A 20,746-nucleotide genomic window follows, 5' to 3' on the forward strand; every position below is an offset into this window, starting at 1 on the left:
TGTGTTTTTCCTATAAGAGAACCACAATTACCTATTTGCATGCAACTATATAGGGATGCATTGAGGTGAGGGCAACCAGTTTGGTGCCACCTGTTGTGACAAATTTAGCTCGGCTCAGGCAATTTACAATCAGAAGTATAGAGGAGACCTTCCTTTATTAGAATCAACATGAATATTCGTGAGCCAAGTTGATCTTCATGTGAGAAAGGATGGTTACTTATTCGTTTATAACTCCATAGGAACGCATTGGCTTGAAAGTGGCACAGTGGGCACAAGTGGAACCGTGGCAGGGCTCAGGCTAAATCCTGATGGAGCTTGTAGGGGGATGTGGTATGTTTGAAAAACAAAATACATATGTGTGAGCCAATGTGTTTTTCCTATAAGAGAACCACAATTACCTATTTGCATGCAACTATATAGGAATGCATTGAGGTGAGGGCAACCAGTTTGGTGCCACCTGTTGTGAGAAATTTAGCTCGGCTCAGGCAATTTACATATCAGAAGTATAGAGGAGACCTTCCTTTAGTAGGATGAATGTGAAAATTAGTGAGCCAAGTTGATCTTCATGGTAGAAAGGATGGTTACTTATTCGTTTCTCACTCCATAGGAACGCATTGGCTTGAAAGTGGCACACTGGGCACAAGTGGAACCGTGGCATGGCTCAGGCTAAATCCTGATGGAGCTTGTATAGGGATGTGGTATGTTTGAAAAACACAATACATATGTGTGAGCCAATGTGTTTTTCCTATAAGAGAACCACAATTACCTATTTGCATGCAACTATATAGGGATGCATTGAGGTGAGGGCAACCAGTTTGGTGCCACCTGTTGTGACAAATTTAGCTTGGCTCAGGCAATTTACATATCAGAAGTATAGAGGAGACCTTCCTTTAGTAAGAGGAATATGAAAATTAGTGAGCCAAGTTGATCTTAATGGTAGAAAGGATGGTTACTTATTCGTTTCTAACTCCATAGGAACGCATTGGCTTGAAAGTGGCACAGTGGGCACAAGTGGAACCGTGGCAGGGCTCCGGCTAAATCCTGATGGAGCTTGTAGGGGGGTGTGGTATGTTTGAAATACAAAATACATATGTGTGAGCCAATGTGTTTTTCCTATAAGAGAACCACAATTACCTATTTGCATGCAACTATATAGGGATGCATTGAGGTGAGGGCAACCAGTTTGGTGCCACCTGTTGTGAGAAATTTAGCTTGGCTCAGGCAATTTACATATCAGAAGTATAGAGGAGACCTTCCTTTATTAGAATCAACATGAATATTCGTGAGCCAAGTTGATCTTCATGTGAGAAATGATAGTTACTTATTCGTTTATAACTCCATTGGAACGCATTGGCTTGAACGTGGCACAGTGGGCACAAGTGGGACCGTTGCTTGGCTCAGGCTAGATCCTGATGGAGCTTGTAGGGGGATGTGGTATGTTTGAAAAACAAAATACATATGTGTGAGCCAATGTGTTTTTCCTATAAGAGAACCATAATTACCTATTTGCATGCAACTATATAGGGATGCATTTAGGTGAGGGCAACCAGTATGGTGCCACCTGTTGTGAGAAATTTAGCTCAGCTCAGGCAATTTACATATCAGAAGTATAGAGGAGACCTTCCTTTAGTAGGATGAATATGAAAATTAGTGAGCCAAGTTGATCTTCATGGTAGAAAGGATGGTTACTTATTCGTTTCTCACTCCATAGGAACGCATTGGCTTGAAAGTGGCACACTGGGCACAAGTGGAACCCTTGCTTGGCTCAGGCTAAATCCTGATGGAGCTTGTAGGGGGATGTGGTATGTTGGAAAAACAAAATACATATGTGTGAGTCAATGTGTTTTTCCTATAAGAGAACCACAATTACCTATTTGCATACAACTATATAGGGATGCATTGAGGTGAGGGCAACCAGTTTGGTGCCACCTGTTGTGACAAATTTAGCTCGGCTCAGGCAATTTACAATCAGAAGTATAGAGGAGACCTTCCTTTATTAGAATCAACATGAATATTCGTGAGCCAAGTTGATCTTCATGTGAGAAAGGATGGTTACTTATTCGTTTATAACTCCATAGGAACGCATTGGCTTGAAAGTGGCACAGTGGGCACAAGTGGAACCGTGGCAGGGCTCAGGCTAAATCCTGATGGAGCTTGTAGGGGGATGTGGTATGTTTGAAAAACAAAATACATATGTGTGAGCCAATGTGTTTTTCCTATAAGAGAACCACAATTACCTATTTGCATGCAACTATATAGGAATGCATTGAGGTGAGGGCAACCAGTTTGGTGCCACCTGTTGTGAGAAATTTAGCTCGGCTCAGGCAATTTACATATCAGAAGTATAGAGGAGACCTTCCTTTAGTAGGATGAATATGAAAATTAGTGAGCCAAGTTGATCTTCATGGTAGAAAGGATGGTTACTTGTTCGTTTCCAACTCCATAGGAACGCATTGGCTTGAAAGTGGCACACTGGGCACAAGTGGAACCGTTGCTTGGCTCAGGCTAAATCCTGATGGAGCTTGTAGGGGGATGTGGTATGTTTGAAAAACAAAATACATATGTGTGAGCCAATGTGTTTTTCCTATAAGAGAACCACAATTACCTATTTGCATGCAACTATCTAGGGATGCATTGAGGTGAGGGCAACCAGTATGGTGCCACCTGTTGTGACAAATTTAGCTCAGCTCAGGCAATTTACATATCAGAAGTATAGAGGAGACCTTCCTTTATTAGAATCAACATGAATATTCGTGGCTTGAAAGTGGCACAGTGGGCACAAGTGGGACCGTTGCATGGCTCAGGCTAAATCCTAATGGAGTTTGTAGGGGGATGTGGTATGTTGGAAAACAAAATACATATGTGTGAGCCAATGTGTTTTTCCTAAAAGAGAACCACAATTACTTATTTGCATACAACGATACAGGAATGCATTGAGGTGATGGCAACCAGTTTGGTGCCACCTGTTGTGACAAATGTTGCTTGGCTCAGGCAATTTACATATGGGTGGTGTATACGGGAGCTTCCTGTGTTAGAATCAACATGAACATTGATGAGCCAAGTTGATCTTGATGGGAGAAATGTAGGTTAATTATTCATCAATAACTTCTTATGAATGCATTGGCTTGAGGGTGGCACAGTGGGCACAGGTGGTAACTTTGCTTGGCTCAGTGTAAGTCCTTATGGAGCTTGTAGGAGGGTGGATTGTTTTTAAAATGATTGTGATCCAATGTGAATTTATTATAGGAAATGTATGATTACTTATTAGAATATAACTGCTTGGGGATGCTTTGAGTTCAAGGCAACCCATATGCTGCCATAAATTATCATCAGCTCAGAAAACTTACAAACAGGTTCTGCAAAGGAGTGCTCTCTTGCTTAACTTGTGATGGTGGCAAAGTTGTCCCATTTTTGTCGAAAGGTTGCTAGCGTCAGACTAAATCCTAATAGACATAATAGTGATATGTTTTGTATGTCAAAAACAACATATTCACTGTAGGGCAATGTAGAGTCCCATAAAATGGAGTTCATTGAATCATTTATGATTGCATTTTATATAAAATGTTGCCTGCAAATAAAATGCTGGCCAAATAAGATGTTGGCTGAATAAGATGTTGGCTGAATAAGATGTTGGCTGAATAAGATGCTAACTTCAGCCAGCGAATAAGATGCTGGCTGAATAAGAAGCTAACTTCAGCCTGCGAATAAGAAGCTGGCCGAATAAGAAGCTAAGTTCAGCCTCGTGCGAAAAATGCCGGGCGGCAAACCCGCCGAGCGTGTGCACTTTTATGTATGAGAGATCTGAAAGGATTGGGAGGTCTTTGCTTCGACTCCATGATACGTTTTCGGATTATAACATGACCTTGCGATTAAATATAAGTTAATTGTGCAATTTGGTGGATATGAAGGAAACTTACGTGTATAGAACCATAACATGGTAGTCGTTTCTTGATTTAGTAAGTAGTACCATTCTCCTCTCAACTAATCTCGCTGTCTGGTCCACGCACCTAACATGAATATGCTCCCCTCCCTTTAGTACACCCTTTGCCGACTACCCCAGTCCACTGATTTCGTTGCACTGGTTTCTGCACCTCCCATCTACTTTGCCGAATTATGACACTAAGGAATCAGGCCAGGTGGCACTGCCTTCTCTGCCGGGCTGTCAGACTCCGTAGTCCCTTCACCCTTCAGATTGAACAAAATGTCTAATCTTTGATGCGGATTGAAAGCGTACTCGCTTCTCAGTGCGTTATAATAATATCGATGGTTGTTTATCTTGGAGACGCTTCACAGCGCTGCGTGGCATTAAGCACACTGATGTCAATTGCTATCCAGTCTAGTTAAGCAGAATGAGCTTTGTGTATGAACCCAGGCAGAATTGTTTCTCTGGTTGCCCCTGAAAAGTCCATATAATTTCTTCACCGATCCGTGGCTCCACTGGTGGTTGCTTAGTTTTGCATAGCTTACCTAGTATCGGAAGGCATATGCAGGTTATGTTCCTTGAATTTAATTTGAGTTTTAATTTAACTTGATAATTGACTGTTGTGGTTTGTGTTCTTTTATTGCCTTTACTAGTCAGTGGAGTGACATGTTTATCCCTATTTTCAGGGCAAGCAAAGACTAAGCTGTCTGGTTGCAAATGACCAGTTGTAAACTAACCAAGAAATTACATTGGACTTAAATCCCACCCATTGGTTGGCTTTGTCACTCATTTGCTTGCTCTTTTTTCAATGGCTTGCCTTGTCCAACTTGTTTGTCTCTCCCTGGAGTATAGCCTCATTTCGTGTCCTTCCACTGTTCACTTTTAGGGAGATACTTTCATTGCTTAAACAAAAAAATTGAGGTAATGGCATGAACGTGTCATGGTACTGCTGGCAGTCCTATCCTTCAAGTTCACACGTGTGAAAATGTACGCTTGTGCATACAAAATGACACAGGCGGTTTTCTTTTATTTATCGTTTCGAGATCGTGAACGCTCATTGAAGCTGTACATTTTTGAGTGAAAGCTTTTTAATTGGAAAACTGAATAGCTAGCAGCAAATGACAGGTGCGAGACTGTTCGGTGGGGTGATGCATCAGAAGAGATGGACAGAGCAAGTCTAGGAGGAATGATGGTATCATGAGTCCCGGGTGGGAGAAACGGGGGAAATGGTTGAGGAGGAAGCAGCACAGCGTACGAGGGCTGCGGGTACAGGTAGGGGTGGGAGAGGATGGGCAGAACTGCAGATGCTGTGCAGCATGGCAAAAATGATAAGTGGTACCGAAGCTATCATTTTTTTTATTGGAGTGAGCAAATGCTGTTATTCACGTGCATACCTCCAAAAGGAGTTTTCTTGTTTTCAAGCACGGTGTGTGAGTGGGAGCAACAGGGAGAGGGGATGGGGAAAAAGCATTACTCGAGGGAGAGGCGCACATGAGTGAGCATAACCCTGAGGAGGCTATGGAAAAGTATACAGGCGAGTAAGCAACACTTGGCTAGGCAGGGGGGGCGGAAGGGGTACAGAATAGAGATAGCTGGAAAATACAATCCTCAAATCAGTTCCTAGCAGTGATAGGATAAAATGCAGCCAGAGACGATGAAGAAAGTATGCTACAGGGGTAGACAAACACGAGGGTCCTGGTGTGACAAAGAAAGCCGTGCAATAAGAAACAAGCACATGAGTGATGGGATAGGCAATCCATACTTAGCAATGGGGGAGCTGTATGCCTCTCTGAGCTCTAAGCCCACAATAGTTTTTTTTTAAACCAGGTTTGCTGCCTTTTTTTTAACCAGGTTTGCTGCCTTTTTAGGCTCAACCTAAAAAGAAGGAAAGCTATTGAGTAATAAGCAAGCAAATGAGTGAGAAGGAAGATAACCAGTGGTGAGTAATGAGCAATACGTTTTTAGTTTGGCCCACAAGAGGCTTTTGTCTACAGTCAGCTAAAATGTGAGGTGGGACCACATGATCACCTTCCCCAGGCCTGTCACAAAATCCTCCCTGCTGTCATTGCTACCAAACCTGTGAATCTGTTTTGTCCTGGTATTTAGTTTTTGCTCAGGTCAAAGCATTGAGAACAAGTATGATCATCTTTAAATGTGGTTGCGCCTAATTCATCCAAATGGCTAAACAGCAACTGGCCCTTTTGACAACAGCTGAAAGTACTGCCTATACCTACAAAGGGACAAAATTCATAAAAAATAGTACTCAAAGGAGACTATTCTGCTGGCAAAAATGAATCCGAAAAAATGGGATCCACAGTGTGAAGGCAGGAGACCCCTTTACTTACATTGATGCACAGGAAAAACTGGAATTATACAGAATAACTTCATTTTCAGCTGTATTTATTTATAAAGTTTTATATAGCGCAAACATGACCCAGAGAGTATCGGAGCGCTTTACAAATAATCAGGGACAAAAGAGAGGGAGACAAGTAGGCAAAACATCAACATTCGAGATACAGGTGTTGAATTGGGATTTCACTGTCCCAATTTATAGCAGATTGCACCATCCTCGATTGGAGAATGTATGAGGCTCCACCTCAGCAGAACATCAAGATGATTTTGAACATGTCATGGCATTTTCTCGTGGGGTGGGGGTCCAGCATTCCATCCTGGCCGCCAGCCCCACCCTCTTTTCATGGAATTCCCATAAACCTCACCCAGCCGATGTGAAGGTATTTGTTAGACGTGGCATCCTTGATGTGGTTTACCCCCGACTTTTTGCCTCTACAGCCTGTATTTTTAGCCATGTGTTGGTTTTTGCTTTTGCTGGTTTGAGTACTTAGGGCACTTTTCCACAGCTGATCAGTTCTAAAGTACAAAAGCTCCCTAGGTAAATGGCGATTGATTGGATATCTATGAATGGCATATTTGATTTACTGGTACATCCCTAGTAAAGTGCACATGGGGTGCCAGGGCCTCTAAATCAAATTCTACTAGTGGGCCTGCAGCACTGATTGTGCCACCCACACCAGTAGCCTTTCAAAAGGGTATGACCTGCCACTGCAGTGTCTGCATGTACAGTTTTTAACTGCCATGGTGACATGGCAAGTGCACCCACTTGCCTGGCCCTAACCTTCCCTTTCCTTACATGCAAGTCATTCCTAAGGTGGGCCCAAGGTACCCCCATGGGTAGGGTGCATTGTATGTTAAATGTAGGACATATAATGGTGTTGTACATGTCCTGATAGTGAAATACTGTGTATCTCGTTTTTAGGTTTCGCCTGGGGCATGGAGCTTTAGCTCCGCCCCCAGGAGAAATCTTTAGTTTTCAGTATGGGGGACTTGAATACGCCCTCTGTTCCATTGGCTAGCTCCATAAATGGAGGCTAGCCATTGGAACAGAGATCTGTCCGTCATTCACGGGCCAGATTCGTGGGCGTTCCTGCATTTTTTTCCCTCTCCACCCTTTTTGCATCGTCATTGAGCGGTGAGCGGAGTTTCGTTTTATTTTTTCTTCTGGGTTTGTTGTTGTCACTCCATGCCGACCACGGCCGCCGGAGGAAGTCCAGGAGAGTGCCCGTTCTCGCCCCCCCTCCCGCTGTCCGTGTGCCATTCCTGCCCCCCCTCCCGCTGCTAGTGTTCCCGCCCCCCTCCCGCTGTCCGTTCCCCGCCTGCAGCTCTCCTTCCCCAGTTCCAAAGCCCAGAGCTCTGCCCGTAATCACATCTCCTTGTTTCTTTCTGTTTTCATGCAAGTGCTTACAACCAAACAAATCTAACCGGCGCGAAGGCAGTCTGCAGCTGCGGCTCCTCTGAGCCAGGCTATGTCAGCCAAAAGCCAATTCTCGGGAACGCCCCCGAATCTGGTCCGGCATTGACGACACCCGCCTTCCTGCTCGGGGCCGAGATGTCCAGGTGAAAAGCTCAGCACGCTGCCATTTCAGTTGGAGCTACTTGCACTGATCTAGCAAACTGTATTTTCTACCTCACCACCGTAGCCTACATACCACGATAAACGGGGAAATCTTATACTTACCGGTGTCTGCAGGAGCTGTCTGGCGTGCCTGGTTGCATCAGCTGTTAACACAAAAGAAGGACCAATTGCTGCGGCGCCCCGCCTTTCTGAAAACATAGAAAAAAACAATTTGTGTTGAAGGAAAGTTCACAGATTTCATTTAATGATATATTACGACTCTGCTGATCGCTGTAGAGGCGCTGCACCCGCCTCCCTGTCCGGGGCCGCGCTGCCATTGGCGGCCCCGGAGAAACCTTCTCAGCCAGGCAATTGGTCCTCGGCCGCCGGGACTCCCCTGCATCATTCCTGGGCCGCGCAGGGATTGGCCTGACCTGAGAGGCGTCCCCGCCCGCACCCGGAGGTATCTGGAGTCCGGTTGTCCTTCAAAGCAAGTCCGGAGAGAAGGAGCAATGCGACCCCCGCAAGGAGCCCCCACCAGAGTGCCCGGTGAGTCAAATGGGCTAGGGAAGGCTCCGTGTGGCAGGGTGTCACTCCTCTGAGCCTGCAAGGCTCACTCGATGTCCGGAGCCCTGCGAGGCTCCCCCGTGTTGTCCTGAGCCTAACTTCTTTTAGTGTTGCTGTTTTGAATAGTAACGTTTTTTGGATGGTGTCTTTTTCCATATCTAGTTTAGTATGTAGTAAAAGAAATGCATTTTTATGTTTTGGTAAAGGTACGTTTTGTATCTGTCATGAAGGGCACCTACTGAATGACTTGGGAGTAAATATTTTGAGCATTGAACACATTTGGATGAGATTAGGGTGAGGGAGTTTGCGTAAAAGGACGTTCCGATAAAGATTAAATAATGACCAGGCTTGTAACCCCATCATTATGAGGTTGTGGTCTGAAACCATCGTTATGTAGTGGTTGCTGGTGCTGTACCTACAGTAAAAGACAGATGGAAATTTAAGACCATTTATGGGACATACCGACGATTTAGTTTAGATTAAACATTGTTTCTTTGAAAGTGTTTTTCGTTTAAGCTCTCTTTGGAAGGAGAGCTGCCCACTCGAACATCGAGATATCCCTCCCACCCCGGCCGCTTCTTTAAATGTATTTCTTTCACTACACACACTCATAACAGACTTGAGAACCACACACACAAACACACAGAAGCTTGGGAAGCTTGGGACCCGGTGCCACTGCACCGGTGGTCGCTGCACCTCTGAGTGATGCAGAGAGGATGAGGCGCAAGAGCCGTTGGCTGAGAAGCAGGACTGCGCCATCCCGAGGGGGGTGGGTGTCAGGTCAGCAGAGGTGAGGGGCCGTTTGTAAGCAGGGCAGGTGAGAGATGGTGGCTGTAAGCAGGGTAGTGCAGAGGGGCCGTTTGTAAGCAGGGCAAGTGAGATGGTGGTTGTAAGCAGGGTAGCGGAGAGAGGTCCATTGTTGAAGACAGGGGAGAGGAGGTGGTTGGAAGCAGGGGAGATGAGGTGGTTAGAAGCAGGGCAGAGGAAAGAGGCCGATTGTTGTACACAGGGGAGGGGAGGTGGATGTAAGCAGGGCAGGGGAGAGGGGCAGATTATAAGCAGAGCTGGCGAGATAAGGTGGTTAGAAGCAGGGCTGGCGAGAGGGGTCGATTTTTGTAAGCAGAACAGGTGAGAGGATGTGGTTGGAAGCAGGGCAGTGGAGAGGGGCAGATTGTTGTAGGCAGGGGAGAGGAGGTGGTTATAAGCATGGCAGGTGAAAGGGTCAACGTGTGTTTGTGGCTGGCTGTGTATGTGTGGCTCTGGGTGTCTGTGGCTCTGGGTGTGTGTGTGTGGTAGTAATTGCTGTCTGCTGAGCTCGTCCAGTAGGGGACAATAGTTCTCACATTTGCGAGAGATTAAGCTATTGGCAATGTAAATGACAATGCCATTTATTTATCTGTTTTCAAAACCAACACATAAATAAAAATGTTGTCATTTACAATGCCAATAGCTCTAACTTTTGCAAAGGCGAAACCGTTGCATTGTAAATGCTTGTTATCTATGCCATGGACTCCGAGCTGAAATTGGTTAATGCTGATGCACCGCGTGTTGAGGGCCAAGCGATCCCCGTACTGCTGTACGCAGACGATACAGTCCTATTATCTAGAACACCGGTTGGTCTGCAGAGATTAATGGACAGTTTTTTTTATTTTATCAAGGGGAGGAAATTAAAAATTAACAACTCGAAAACTTTTATCATGGCTTGTGGGAAGAAGGTAAGGAAGTGAAGATCATTCCAGTTTGAGGATCAAAAAATCGAAGTGGTGGACAAATGTTGTTACTTAGGCATTACTTTTAGTAGTAAAGGCACGTGGGCACAGGAGATACTTAATATTAAGGCTAAGATGGGCAAGGGTGCTTCTGGTGTTTTTAAATTTGCCTCTAAAATAGGAAGCCGTCGTATTTATGATATGTTGTATGTATACCGACATAGAAGTGCTCCAGTGGCACTCTATGGTTCGGGTGTCTGGGGACACTGTCGCCATGGGGATTTGCAAGTGGCAGGAAATTACTTTTTAAAGAGGCTTCCCTGTCTCCCAACCTCAGCCTCTAATGAGCTGGTCCATCAAGAAGTTGGGTTGGAATTTTTTACTGATATAATAGGATTGAGACCATTATTGGTCTGGAGATCTATCTGGGCAAAGGCTGAAACTGGTTTCACTAGGAGAATCATTAATGATTGCCTCCGCCTGGATAATTATAGTCTGATCCCGTGGCTTAAATACGTTATTACATCATATAGAGAGTTGTTTGATATGGTTGTCTTTGCGGACCCATCTTGCGCCACTGATATTTCAAAACAGGAGGTTAAACATGTTTATCTGGGGGTTAAAGCAAAATTGCGTAGTGAAGCCAGCTGCCTGTTTGTAACACACCAATTTTATTATTCTAATAACCTGACATGCTATGGCTTTTCGAAGTATTTAAAAGTGGTCACTAAGCAATCTCACGAATTTGTCCTTACCAGACTAAGATTAGGTATTGTTCATAATCTGGTGGCTTTCCCCCTGACAAAAAAGCAGACGTCAATTCCCTGTCCATGTGACGGGACTTCGAAGCAGAGCGCTGTGCACTTTTTGCTTATTTGTCCTTTGTATCTGTATCTCCGTATTGCCTACCTTAAACCGCTTTTTAAAAAATACTCTGTGTCAACTGTTAAAACTGCCATGAGGTTTTTATTTGCACTTGATGTACCGGATGTGCGTTTTTTTACAGCGACTTTTATTCTGAAATCCGTGTCCGCTAGGAAAAGTATGGACTTTACAACCCAACTGTGAATGTATCATTTTTTGTAAAATTAGCTGCTATTTTCCACTTGATACCTCTCCTTTCCTTGTGATTGTAATGAATTTTTTACCTTTACATTTTATAGTTGTTATGTAATATGATATATCTTCTTGTGTGCTTTTATGATTGTTTTTTTTTTTTAAATGATCGAATAAAGATTTTTCAAATTGAAATTGGATTGCCCGTGGATTCCAGTTGCGCCATACGTCTCAAATTCCCATGGCCTCGGCCCAAGTCATCAGTTGTTTGGCTTGTGAGATACGTGAGGAGGTGGGGACCCCGGTGGCGTCACGATCGGACTGCAGGACAGCGTTGAAGTCACCCCCCACCACTGTTGTTCCATAAGGAAGAGATGAGAGTATGTTACCTATCTGGCCTAGGGTATGTGTCTGGGTGGCAGCAGGAATGTAAATGGAGAGGACATTAAGGGTTTCATCACCCAGTGTGCCGGAAAGGGCCACAAAGCGGCCATTAAGCTCTTTGACAGTGTGAGTTGGTACGAAGGGAAGCTTACGCTTCAGGAGAATTGCAAACCCACCGGGAACCTCTTGTGAAGCCGAAGTGCCAGGTTCTATTGAAGCCATATCTAGCATGGAAGGGGCAGATATTACCCATAAGGTGAGTCTCTTGGAGCATGAGGATGTTGGGGCCTGTCTTTGGGCCTGTCTCAGGACCGCGGACTGTTTGATTTTGCCTAACAGGCCATTCACGTTCCACGACATAATATGGAGCGAACTCTCTTTAGATGTCATTATGTCTGGGGTGGAGTAGGAGGTCTGGCATGGCCCAGAGGACCGGTGTGCAGTGGGACCCCGGAGGCCGAGGCACAAGAAGCGTGAGTGTCATCTGTTGTAGTGTGCTTGCGAAGTCATGTCGGAATATGGAGAAGCTGAGATGTTATGGATCTATGGTTGTTGAACAACGAGAAACTTTGGGCATTGGCCCAACCCCTCTCCCCCTCCCCCACCCTATACTTCATAAACGAAAGCATCTTTCGTCCCTTAACTCTTAAGATAGGTTAAACTATAAGGTTTTGAGTCAATCAAGCATGGTGGACCCCTCTTGTTACAGGATCAGAGTGCGCATCAGCAGAATTATCTGAATACTGGTATGATTGCCAGAGTACAGTTGTATTTTGACTGGCGTGTTCGCTCTGTTAGCAGCCTTCCATGGGATAATGAGCTTGGGAGAGCGGGGTTGCGGGAGAGATCAGAGTCCGTGGAGTCCATGGAGTCCATGGCCATGACACTGGAGGGAACGTCCCCAGAAGGTGAGCGATTGCGGGATCCAGCACTCCTTTGGGGGTGAGGTTCAGGCGACAAGGCCTGGTGTTGGAAGGGTGAACCTATGGACGATGGTGAGCCAGATTTGGCCCTACCCGCCCTCCGGCCTCTGCAGGACTACGTGCGCCTTCTACGTGGAGCCAGGTCTTGTGCAGAGGAAGATTAGGCTCCTGGAATCAAGGCAGCAGATTGAAGTCGGTGGGGATGCTCCTCCGTCAGCCAGAGTCAGGCCGCCTCGGGCTGTCGAAGAAAAGTGTTTTCCCCTGAAAGACTACTCGCAGCCTTGCAGGGAAGAGTAACCTGTACTGTAGGTTGAGGGTGCTGAGTTTTTGATTCACCTCCATGTAGGAGCGCCTGTGAGCTTGAACCTCCCTGGTGAAATCTGGGAATATCATGATGTGTGGTTTTGGTATGTGCCAGTTTTCAGGGCACGGGCTTGTTGCAGGATAAGATCCCTGTCTCTGAAATGTAGGATCCGAGCTATGATGGGTCGGTGAGCAGCACCGGGGGGGGGGGTGGTCGAATTGGGGGTTTGGGGCCAGGGAGCGGTGCGCTCGTTACACTGCAAACCTGGTCGAGAGTTTATCTTTTGGCATCCACGAAATGATCCACATCTCAATTAAAGATTCCATCAGACTTCGTTTTGAGCCTTCCGGGAATACCACAAAACGTAAGTTGTTACGTCCTTCTGCCCTCCTGTGGAGCTCCTTGGCCTGGGTATGTCATTGAGTCTTCAACGGAGGAGATGCAGGTTTTAGTGATCTTGGCTGTTGCGTTACGGAGGACTTGGCGGAGCAGGGCCATATCAACACATATCTCCTCAATCTTGTTTTCAACGGAGGCCTGAGAGGCATAGATGGCTTGCAGGATTGTGTTCAGGTCGCCTCCCGCTGGAATGCCTTCCTCCATGGCCTCTGACCTAGTCCCGGACTCACTGACAGTGTATTGATCCATTTTGGTGTGCGTCGCGGGTGTTTTTTCAGTCTGATCCTTCCCCATGTCTGGGAAGTTTATAGTAGATCGCGGGTGGGTAGTGATTAGGTCAGCCACTCGATGGGGTCACTGGGAAAGAAGTGGTCGATATGCGGGGTGAGCATTTCACCTCTGTGGGTTCCCTGTGGCACCACAGGAAGCGGGGTTGCTGTGGGTCACCTGTCTGGATTTACCACAGCAGGTTGCTGATCTTGTCGCAGGCGAATGGGGCAATCCTGTCTGGCGCCGCCGCGTCCCAACCAGGACCCAAGGTGATACGCACCCCCAACAGCTGGTCTCAGTGAGGGGGGTCGGGTGCTACTGGGTGGCAACTGTGGAGGCAGATGTGTTCTAGGAACTAGAAGGAGGATACGGCCTTTGGTGGACCCTTACTTGCAATGTAGAGGGGGAATCAGGGTTTGATGTTCACGGGGAATGGGTCACAATTGAGGCCGCCAGAGCCTAACGGCGCCAAGAGGGGTGAAGCGGTGGGTCACAGGGATCACAGCTGGGCCCCTTGTCCGAAGGGTGCCAACGACAAGTGTTAATTTGGTCCTCTGGGGCAGGCATATCGTACCTCTGCCGCAAAAGGGTTGCATCATAGTCTGGGATGTGGTGGACAGTTTTGAACCTCTGGTACCTGCACTGTGGCCTGTATCAAGTCGGTGCACTGTCTAGCCAACTGTTGTAGACAGGGGAAAGCTGGTTCTTCCACTGGGTGGACCGAGAACCGAACACTGGAGGCCTGCCGAGACAGGGGTATGGGGGGGCCCGTAGCCCACCGTGCGGTCTCGCAGTCGATCCACCTCTTCACAGCCACCTGAGCTTGACTGCACCAGTCCATTTAGGGAGTTGGGTCAAATCCCTCTTACTGGGCAAGGTTTAATGTCCCCCCACCGGCCCAGCCATGTCACTTCTATGCAAGGCCAGACACCCTGTTGCATTTAGGGTAGGTGTTTTCTGTAGTCGGTTGGGTGGGGGGGTCAAAGGGGGACAAGGGCTTGGCTTGGGTCCCCCGCTGTCCGACTATGATAGCCAATCCCCCTCTTGGTGATCCCCAGTTCTTGGTGGGAGTGGGCACGAGCAGGTCTGGGAGCCACTCCAGCGTGGCCGCATCAGGATGCCAGTGACTGGTGGGAACGGGCCTCCTCTCCCAGGCGCCGGGCAGCTCATCCAATAATTATGCCCTCGCTCGGCTGGTGTGGGGTCACAGGACACCACTTCACGGTCCGATCGCCCCGGGACATCACCGGGACCAGTGAACTTCTCGGGCCACAGGACCACAGGAGTGGTGGATGGGGGGGCCCTCCCAAGGCCCACTGCCCGAGACAGCAGCCGGCACCTCGACCTTCGCTATGGCCAGGCACAGCCCGGCAGGCACCAGCCCGTCCTCAGAACTCTGAGGCCCGAGCGGGGTGAGATCCCACCCAGGATTTTTCTTCTCATGGTCACCGGGGGAGCTGATCCTCACGTCGGTCCACATCTCATGAGGGTTTTCACTCCCAGCGGGATGGTCAGTGCCTTGGTGGGACCACAGAGCACAGCAGAGGGGCCAATTGCCATGAAGGAGTGTCTGGTGGCTGGGTCCGGTCTCCAGGCCCGGATCACGGCCCGGCAGGCACCTCCATGTTGTCCGTAGGCAGCCCAAGGGTCTCCCACAGCCCCGGATATCTCTCACCTCCAGCCGGATGATCGCTGTCTTGGTTCAGCTGCAGAGCTCGGCGGAGGGCCGGCCGCTGCGAAGGAGTGTCCGGGTGCTGGATCGGACCCCCAGACAAAGCTCACGGCCCAGCAGGTACCGCCATTTTGTCACTAGGCGGCTTAGGTATCGGGGTAATGTTGTCACCTTAGTGGTCCCTGCTTCAGTTCCTCTGTGCTGGCAGAGAGTCAGGATGTTGTTCAGGCACTGGCGATAGGCAAGGGGCAGAGGTGGTTCCTGATGGCGCTAGATGTTGGAGTGGATGATGGAGCGGTCCGGAGCACTCTTAGAGTGCGACCGCCATCTTGACGCTCCAAGCCACGCCTCGATTATGCCGTCCTTACAAGCCTTTCAGGATGATGTTAAGTCCGACAATCGACAAGCATGGTTAGCCACCAAGAAACTCCAAGAGTCAGAACGAAAAACGGGGAGGATCTGCTCTGACATGCCTGAGCGATTAAACACGGTAGAGTCACGTACTGAATTGCTCGAAAACACAGTTGAAACGTTGAAGGCTCAGGTCTCATCTCCATACCGAATTCTAAAAGATGTTATGTGGAAGCTCGAGGACTATGAGAATTGGCAGCGCTGAAACAATTTGAGGCTTCTAGGGGTCCCTGAGATCTGTGAGGGCAATGATGTAAGAAAGTTTGTAATAAACATGCTGAGTGGCTCCCTACCCGAGCTTTCCACATGGGACTGGAATAAGAAAGTCCAACGTGCTCACCGATATCCTCTATCACCATCAAGACATTCATCTGGAGAAAAGACGCTACCCTGTGCCATATTGATCTATTTTGGCAATTTTCTGCCTAGTCAGGGTGTGTATGATCTAGCCACACCCAATGCTAAAAGAAGATTCGAAGGGTTTTCTTTTATCGCCAAACCTGATTTTGCACATGCCATTGTGGAAAGGAGATGGTGGCTCAGGCCAATAATAACCCTGTTTCAATCTGCAGGGGCCCTGGTATTTCTACAAACCCCAAGAACAAACACAAAAACCTCTCCCTAACCATGAATTACCTAATAGGCCATAGATCCTAAATAAGGAAACAGTATCCTTGTCCCACATATTGTATTTATGAAATTATTTTTATTATTCTTATTTTGTCAAAAGTAGTCATTTTCTTAAAATAATCATCAATATATTATGGGTTGTGTATGGTATGATTGAATGTTGTATGATGTGTGGTGTTATTTTGTAGTTCATTATTGTAATTTTTTTAACTTATGCATTATTTCATGTGGAAGTCTCACTGTACATATTGGCAGAATGATATTCGTTTTTACATAATATATTGATGATTATTTTAATAAAGTGACTACTTTTGATATAATAAGAATAATAAAAATAATTTCATAAATGCAATCTGTGGGACAATGATACTGTTTCCTTATTCAGGATCTATGACCAATTAAGTAATTCATGGTTAGGTAGAGGTTTTTGTGTTTGTTCTAATTGATTTCCCTGCTTCCTCCCCTTCCATTTAGTATCTCAGGGACCCTCTTTAGTTTCTTGTAATTTCTACAAACCCCAGCCAGGCTGAATGTGTTATATAAGGGTCAGAATTTCAGTTTCACCTCTGAAATCCAAACCCATAAACTCTTGGACAATATTGCAACAGGGACTATGGGGGTGTGAAGGAATACTACAAGAGCGTGAACCAAACTTTTACTCTTCCGCCGCTCCCATCAGTCGAGATGCAGTTGACACCAAAGAGTTAACTACAACACCTCACTCCGCCCTACAGGAAATAACAATGGAAGAAGGAGAGCCGGACGAATGGAAACACAGGGGAACGCCGGATGAGGCGGGACAGCCAGCATTTAGGGGGTTGACGCAGGAGGAAGGGGCGGACTGGAGGAGGAACCCGGACGACGACGAGGTCCACGTGGACAAGACGGATCACCGGAGCGAAGAGGAATCTATGGGAGGTAAGAGGAACGAGAAACTCTGGAGAGTTGCGGCAGATGCGGTGAGTGGGACAGGAAAGGGAGGGTACGCTACTCCCTAACCCAAGCACAATCTGAGCACAATCCTTAGTACATTTCACACCCTCCCACACAGGAAACCTTGTTATTTTCGTTTTAATGCTATGACTTGAAGAGGGCATGAGTGTGTTGCTGCGGTAGTGTTGGGGTAATACAAATCATCCATCCAACACTAGGTTTTCCACAGCCTGGCATCCCTTGGCTATTATATTCGGGTTCTAAATGACTGGAGGTAAAGAGAGCAGAGATCTCTACAACTAGGAATACTAGTGAAAGAGCCTATTTTCTTTTTGAATAACCTGATATAGGAGGAGGGTTCCCTTTTACCCTTACTTTCTATTTTTCCTCACTTTGGGTGTGGTGACGGTAATCCTATTGAAGACAGGATAGACTACTGACCGCTCTTTTCTTCTCTTGGACATACTCCGGGACGGAAATCCCCAGACCCTGCACCCAGACGACCAGGAGAAGACGGGCAAGGCGCCAGGAGACACCCTAAAGATTGAATCACTTGACCATCTCACCCACAGAGAAGCAGAAGACCACCTTTACCATTTGACCTACTTCAATAAAATCTAATCATTCAACCACCACTCAGGCCTCTGAGTTTCTATTTCCGCCCATCCCTCTGACAGGGGGCAAAATCTTAAATATATAACAAACATAACAAGATGCTGGATTAAGGCTGGTGCTGAGCTTAGCTCAGGATACGTGTACATGTCAATGTGTATTAACTAAGGAGGGGTAAAGGGAGAGGAGGAGTGGTACAGACATCCTCACACAGGTTCATGGTTGAGCCTGGTTGCCTAGGTATTGGTGGTGGGTGGGGGGTGGCAGAGGGAGGGGGGTTTTCTCAGACAGGGGATAAGAGGGGTTAAGCTAAATTCACATTGTTTTTCAGATGTTATAGATATTAGTGCAGACTTTCTCACAAAAAGAAAAGAGGTTTATGGATTGGTGGGAGTGCTTTATTAAAATGGGGTAGCACTACTAGGCTTATGGCACAAGACTATATGGGTGTGCTGAGAGTTGTGTCTATTAATAGTTGTGTCCTAAATTATGTTAAAAAAAGACTAAAAGGTTGTGGTTCAGTTACCGTCACTTGGAGCTAATATAATCTGCCTCCAAGAGACACATATAGGTAGGTCACACAACTGCGCATTTTAAAAACGCTGGGATTTAGGGTGATAAGTGCAACAACGTCGCAGGCCAGGGTGCAGGGTGTGGTGATTTTGGCTAACGGAGGTGGGATGCGGTTTACTCGATCGTACTTGGATAAATTTGGCCGCTGGGAGATCATAGAATGTCAATATGGGGTGGGAAAGAAATTAATGTTATGCACATAATACAGATGCAATAGTGATGACCCTACTCTGCTTGATACTATTTCAAGTGAACTTGCTTACTGGCCTCTCCCACTCATTGTGTGTGGGGACTCAATATTAACCTACCCAGCGACTAACTACAAGACTGGATCCTAGATTCCTGTTGTATGGCGTTTTAGATTCCGAATGAATTTTCTCGATTCATGCCCTTATATAGGTACAATCCACGTTGCCCTTATATAGGCATATAAATCAAGCCCTATTTAGGCATAGCCTGTGTTATTTATGTATGTATTTTTATATGGCTTACAAACCATACAATGCTATTACAGTATTATTTTATAATACTATTCTCGCTGTATGTACTATACTTTGCATTCTGTCTAACGATTGTAGCAGTTCACCTCACTTGTTATGTTATGTTATGTTATAAAACTTATAGAGTGCTCAGCTGCCGCAGCAAAGAGGCGTCCCGGCGCTATAATGGACAAAATAACACAACCAGAAGGAGAAGTCAGACAGAGCAAAGATTAGAGTAATGGGAACAGAAAGAAGACTGTTCAATAAACCTTTTATTGAAAATGCCTGTCTCACTATTTCTCTGCAACTCTGTAGAAAGGAAGCATGCACAATTGACTGAGTAAAAGGGTTATCTATTGTTTCTACGACTCTGAAGATATTTTCCAGTCCTAGGGAAACAAAGTTGTCATGTTCATGCGGTTGTCAGAAACTAATCCATTCTTGTGTATTCAAAAAAGTTTCTAGTGACCTCTGAGCTATCTGGAACTCACAATTAAGTTTAGTATATTCGAGACCTACTGACCTAAGTCCTACATCAAATCTATAGGATATATTATTCCAATGCACAGATCCTGATGGGAATATAGGAACTACACTACATGGCGCCCAACGTTTAGTAAAGTACTAATTTAACGCTAGATAGTACAGTAACTCAGTCGTGCTTTTCTCTGAGACCCCTTTTTCCGTAAAATACTCCAATAGACGTCTGGAGTGGGTAAAGGGATAATATCCGCCATAGCTGAGTAGGACGAAAATCCTATGTACTAGCATTTTGGTTTGTTCAACGTTGAAGGATACAGTGTTCCAAAATAATGTGCACCTTATCTTTGTTTCCTTGAAGCTTGCTCCGCAAACTTTCATTCAACAAAATGGCCGACAAAGATAATCCCGGGGCCAGTGGAGCTGAGGCTGATCCAGCAGCTTTTAACATAACAGGTTTTAATTAAACTAACGCAGATGCTATATGCATTCCTGTGAATTTAAGGAATTTAAGTGAATTTAAGGAAAGCCATCACTATAAAACCTATAAAAAATGGCCTTACATCGAGAGGTGGTAGGGTCGTTTTTATGATAGAGGCAGATGAATATCACCAGATAGCCTTATTCTACTAATGGATAGTCTTCCCTGAAGCAAATTCAGTAACACATGTGTTTCACTTCTACAAAGAAGATGAACCACCAGAGGAATACATTCCTTTCGAGGATATAGAAATTCCACTCACATACCAACAGCATGAGCTCTGGTTTAAAGGCGCCCTAAAACATATAAATTACATTTCCAGGCTCGGTCCACTAGGTAGACCAGGAGCAACATGGCCGGTTTTAGCCAGCTATACACCACATCCTGGCATTAATGAAATGTTAGATGCGGAATTACTAACTCAATTTAAAGAGTTAATCAAAATCTATGGACAATTGGTTCAATATGTCATGCAGACTCTCACAGTCCAACCTGCAATAATGATTCCACAACACTCCCCTCACCAGGGGAATACAAATACAATTACACCACAGACTTTACACTTTTGCCTGCAAAAAGGGAATAAATTCCATTCTGGATAGCTAAAAAATTACTCAAATAGAAGAAGTATTTCCTAATACTACCCCTCATGAGAAACACAGAATTTTAACAATTTGTTTACCAATGGGGATCGCACCACATCTTGAGGACTGCAACACTTGGGGTACAGTCTTCGTTGCTATCTACACAAAAACACATGGTGTTCCGTCTATGGCGGTAATACCTGACGTCCTTGATGCAGCGGACAAATGAAATTCAGTCTCATAAGCACATCTCTACACCACGATACTCACCATTATTCACAATTTAAACACTAGGCCCATAAATGACTGAGACATGAATTGACCAACTGAATCATATGACCTAATTAATCAAATCTCAGGAACAAATATTTAATTAGTCAAGATCTAGGCAATGGATTAACTGATGGTAACTAGATACGGAAAGAACAAGTCCAGCTTGTCATT

The 20,746-nt window shown here is 45.9% G+C and overlaps 1 protein-coding gene across 1 annotated transcript in view; it reads right to left on the reverse strand.

Annotated features, from left to right (window-relative positions):
* USO1 (USO1 vesicle transport factor) overlaps positions 1-20,746 on the reverse strand; it is a 682,652-nt gene that overhangs the window by 600,553 nt on the left and 61,353 nt on the right. The window contains exon 2 of the mRNA XM_086961508.1: positions 7,956-8,041. The gene's annotated coding sequence lies outside the window, so the exon portion shown is untranslated. The remainder of the gene's footprint in view (positions 1-7,955; positions 8,042-20,746) is intronic.

The sequence above is a fragment of the Lissotriton vulgaris genome, chromosome 3_1, assembly GCF_964263255.1.
Source record: "Lissotriton vulgaris chromosome 3_1, aLisVul1.2, whole genome shotgun sequence".
NCBI lineage: Eukaryota > Metazoa > Chordata > Amphibia > Caudata > Salamandridae > Lissotriton > Lissotriton vulgaris.